Raw genomic sequence first — 5,113 nt, forward strand, 5'->3', positions numbered from 1 at the left:
GCCCATGACCCCAAATTCCATTTCTTTATTCATGAGAGACACAGGCAGAGGGAGAAGCAGGCTCCGTGCAGGAAGCCCGACGTGGGACTCGATCCTGGATCTCCAGGATCACGCCCTGGGCCGAAGGCAGCACTAAACCACTGAGCCATGTGGGCTGCCCCTCAAATTCCATTTCTAAGGAGCTACCTTAAAGGAACTGTTGTACACACGCACAAGGTGACAAGTTACAAGTGTGGTTCCATGAAAGATTCCAGAAAATTAACCTAAATGTCCATCAAGGAAAAATTTGGTTAATTATAGCATATTATCTCACAGCATGTGCACGCAGTGAGAGAATATGCTGCAGCAATGGGGAGCCTGGCTGGTTCAGTCAGAAGAGCATGTGACTCTAGATCTCAAGGTTGTGAGTTCGACTCCCACGTTGAGTACAGAGATTACTTAAAATTTTTTAGAAATTTTTTCTGATTTTTAAAAAATAAAATTTTACTTATTTGAGAACAGAGGTAGGGGAGAGAGAGAGATCACAAGCATGAGCAGGGGGAGGGAGAAGCAGACTCCCCACTGAGCAGGTGTGTGACACAGGGCTTGATCCCAGGACCTGGCAATCATGCCCTGAACTGAAGGCAGATGCTTAACAGACTGAACCACCCAGGCGCCCTTAAAAAGAACCTTTTTTTTTAAAATGCCGTAGTTAAGTGAATCCACCAGATGCATGGGCTGTCTGCATTCATGTGAATAAACTTTGGAAATGTTGAGCGAAAAAAACAAGTTTGCAAAAACAGTATGTACTGTTTATAGTTATAATTTTTAAGCCATGTATTATTATAGTGAAGTTATACTACGTCAGGAAAGTGCCTCTGGCGGGGAGAGAGGGAAGAGAATGAGACAAGAGGTAGAAGAAAGGGGGCTTCAACTGCCTGCATTCCCACTTCCAGTGTATGTGTACCCAAGAGGGAAAGTGGGGACCCCAGCAGGTACCTGTACGCCCATGCGCACAGCAGCATTACAATAGCCAAGAGGTGGAAGCCACCTAGTGCCCACTGACAGGTCTGAACCAGATAAAATGTGATGAGTATACACATACTGGGTGGCACAGTCAGTTGAGCGTCCAGCTCTTGGTTTCAGCTCAGGTCTGACCTTGGGTCATGAGATCGAGTCTCATGTTGGGCTCCACACTCAGCGAGGAGTCTGCTTGAGTTTCTCCCTCTTTCTCTGCCCCTCCCCACTGCTCATGCGCTCTCTCTGACTGAAATAAATCTTTAAACACACATACACACACATACACACACACACAGAGGCACGATGGAGTACTGTTCAGCCATAGAAAGAATGACCTTTGGACACATACTACAACATGAGTGAATCTTGAAGCAATGTGCTCAGTGAAAGAAGCCAGACGTGAAAGGATAAGTAATATGTGATTGCACTGATCAGAGGTATCTAGAAGAGAGGTTACTAGGGGCTGGGAGAAGACAGGAGAGTTATTGTCTGTTGGGTGTAGAATTTTTCCATTTGGGATGATGAAAAGATTCTGGAAATGGGCTGGGCTGTGGTAATGGTTTGTACAGCACTGTGAATGCACTTCATGCCACTAAATTGTACACTTACATGGTTAAAATTGTAAATTTTAGGTCATGTACATTTTAGCACAATTTTTAAAATTCTAAATGTTAAAAACAAAACTGATCTTTTAGGAATTAGTGTAGGTGGATATCTTAAAGACCTTGGAAGAAAGAAAAAGTGATACATGAATCTGCATTTAACCTTGGTTTACCATTGTAGGGTATCCACACAATGGCTACTGTGTAGCCATGAGAACAGGTTTTTGTTTATCAACAGGCATCACGGGGGGCATCCAGGTGGCACAGCTGGTTAAGTGTCTGACTCTTGGTGTCTGCTCAGATCATGATCTCAGGGTCCTGAGATCAAGCCCTGCATTGGGCTCCACGCTCTCTCTCCCTCTCCCTCAGCCTTTCCTGCTCATTCTCTCACTGGAACTCACTTTCTAAAATAAATAAGTCTTATAAAAAGAAAAAAAAAAGCACTATAGGGACACCTGGCTGGCTCAGTCAGTTAAGTGTTGGCCTGCAGCTCAGGTCATGGTCTTGTCCTGGGATTGAGCCCCATGTTGAGGAGGGTCTCTGCTCAACTCCCTCTGCCACTCCCTCCACTTGTTTTCTCTTTCAAATAAATAAAATCTTTAAAAAACACGTAAGGTACATATTGCAATTATTTTCTCTTTTCTGTGACTTGATGCCTTTTTACTCCCTTATTGACAGCTTTTATTTATTTATTTTTTAAGATTTTATTTACTTATTCATGAGAGAGACAGAGAGGCAGGGACACAGGCAGAGGGAGAAGAAGGCTCCATGCAGGGAGCCCGACATGGGACTCGATCCTGGGACTCCAGGATCACTCCCTGAGCCGAAGGGAGATGCTAAACTACTGAGCCACTCAGGCATCCCGATAGCTTTTATTTTTTTAATTTTTTAAGTAATCTCTACACCCAGTGCGGAACCTGAATTCATGACCTTGAGATCAAGAGTCACATGTTTCACTGACTCAACCAGCCAGGTGCCCCTTCAATATATATTTTTTAATAATTCAGAATATGTAGAATCTCTGCAAGTTAATAAATAAGACAACTCATTAGAAAAATGAACAAAAAGGTTCAAATGGGGACTTAACACAAAACCACATGAAAAGGGGCTTACTTTCGTTAGTCTTCAGAGAAACGCACATTAAAATTATCGGGTGATGCTATTATACCTCAATAGGATGGCAAAAGTGCAAGATGAAAAATACCAGGCACTGGTGAGAACAGAGGTAGGGGCTCCTACGCTGCTGGGGAAAGTGTTAATTGGTGTAAAGGCTGCGAAACTGGCAGTATCCATTGAAGCTGAAAATAAGCATATTCTGTGGTCAGCAGTTCCATCCATAGGTCTATCCCGACAGAGACAGCCGTGCAAAAGACGTAAGCAGCCCTCTTCAGAATAGCCCCACCCTGGAAACAACCCAAATGTCCGTCAGGAGTGGAATGGATTAACTGCACCCATGTGGTACCAAGAAGGCAGAGGTGAGAATGATCCACCCAAGCAGGGAGGAATATTTGAGTATCAGTGTTGTTTAGAATCACTAGCACATGTTAATAAAAAGCAAACCAGGGATCCCTGGGTGGCTCAGCGGTTGAGCGTCCGCCTTTGGCCTAGGGTGTGATCCTGGAGACCCGGATTCGAGTCCTGCATTGGGCTCCCTGCATGGAGCCTGCTTCTCCCTCTGCCTGTGTCTCTGCCTCTCTCTCATAAATAAATAAAATCTTAACAAAAAAAAAAAAAACTAGGTCCCACTGCGTTTAAAATTCCCCGACGACCGCACACCCCCTTGTTGCCTGCACTGGGGGCAGATGGTGCTCCTGCCTCTCCCCATGCCACTGTTGTGGAATATCTATGGGATGGAGTGCTGAAATGCTATATAAAAATAAAACAAATTTTTAAAATACGCATCACAGGGGAAGCTCACAAACAATGTCGAATGGAAAAAACCGAAGAGTACACACACTGCGATGCCAGTGACATGAAATTGGCTGAGTGAAGTAAAGGACATGCACAAGTCTGGTACAGCACTATTTCTGCTTTGAAAAAAGAACATATCCAAGCAAACTGAGTAACGACAGATACAAATCCACCAGAAACATGTATCTGAACTATCAGGATGTAGAAAAGTTTGCTATGGTTACCATGAACCATTGCGTTGAAAATTTTATTTTTTATGTTTTTTAAAGGTTTCTTTTTTTTTTTTTTTAAGATTTTATTTATTGGGATCCCTGGGTGGCGCAGCGGTTTAGCGCCTGCCTTTGGCCCAGGGCGTGATCCTGGAGACCCGGGATCAAATCCCACGTCGGGCTCCCGGTGCATGGAGCCTGCTTCTCCCTCTGCCTGTGTCTCTGCCTCTCTCTCTCTCTCTGTGTGACTATTATAAATAAATAAAAATTTAAAAAAATAAAAAAGATTTTATTTATTCATGAGAGACACACAGAGAGGCAGAGACACAGGCAGAGGGAGAAGCAGGCTCCATGCAGGGAGCTCGATGTGGGACCCAATCCTGGATTTCCAGGATCATGCCCTGGGCCCAACGCAGGCGCTCAACCGGTGAGCCACCCAGGGATCCCTTTTTAATTTTTTTTTAAAAAAAGATTTTATTTACTCATGAGAGACACAGAGAAGCAGAGACACAGGGAGAGGGAGAAGCAGGCTCCCTGCAGGGGAGACCCAGGTGCTCTGTTGCATTTTTAAAAACTTTTTTTAAGTAGGCTTCATGCCAGGACACCTGGGTAGCTCAGTGGTTGAACATCTGCCTTCAGCTCAGGTGGTGATCCCGGGGTTCTGGGATCGAGTCCCGCATTGGGCTCCGGGTGGGGAGTCTGCTTCTCCCTCTGCCTGTGTCTCTGCCTCTCTCTCTGTGTCTCTCATGAGTAAATAAATAAAATGCTAAAAAAAAAAAAAAAAAGGAGTAGGCTCCATGCCCAGCATGGAGCCCCATGTGGGGCTTGAACTCACTACCCTGAGGATCAATACCTGAGGTGAGAGTCACCCAACTGACTGAGCCACCCAGGTGCCCCTGTTGCATTTCTTCCAAATGTACATGTGGCCAAGAAGATAAGGATTTGGATGTTGTTTTGCAATTTGTAACAAAATGGAGGCCCCAAACCAAAAAAAAAAAAGTTGGGGGCAACCAAAATCTCCAGGATTAGTGGGTAAGTAGAGTCACCACCTGTGTACAATGGAATATTACACAGCAGTTAAAATGAACATGACTAAGGCAGATCAACCAGGATCACTGGATAATGTGTTACTGAGTGAAAAAAAATGCCAAATATGGAATATTGTATGTACAGTGTTCAACGATGTACGTAAGTGTGTAAGGAGGGCACAGTCAAGTGTTCGTGAGCGTGAGCTACGTGCCCGGGACCTACCTGGACCCCACAGCCCCCCCCACCCCGCTGAGCTAGTTACTGCGTTTCCACAGAGTAGGGAGCCAGGCTGCGGGGGGGCCGGGCCCCCAGCCCCCCTCCCCACCGGGTGGCCGGGCGCTGCCGCGCAGGCTGGGCACGAGG

The sequence above is a fragment of the Canis lupus genome, chromosome 10 (assembly GCF_003254725.2).
Source record: "Canis lupus dingo isolate Sandy chromosome 10, ASM325472v2, whole genome shotgun sequence".
NCBI lineage: Eukaryota > Metazoa > Chordata > Mammalia > Carnivora > Canidae > Canis > Canis lupus.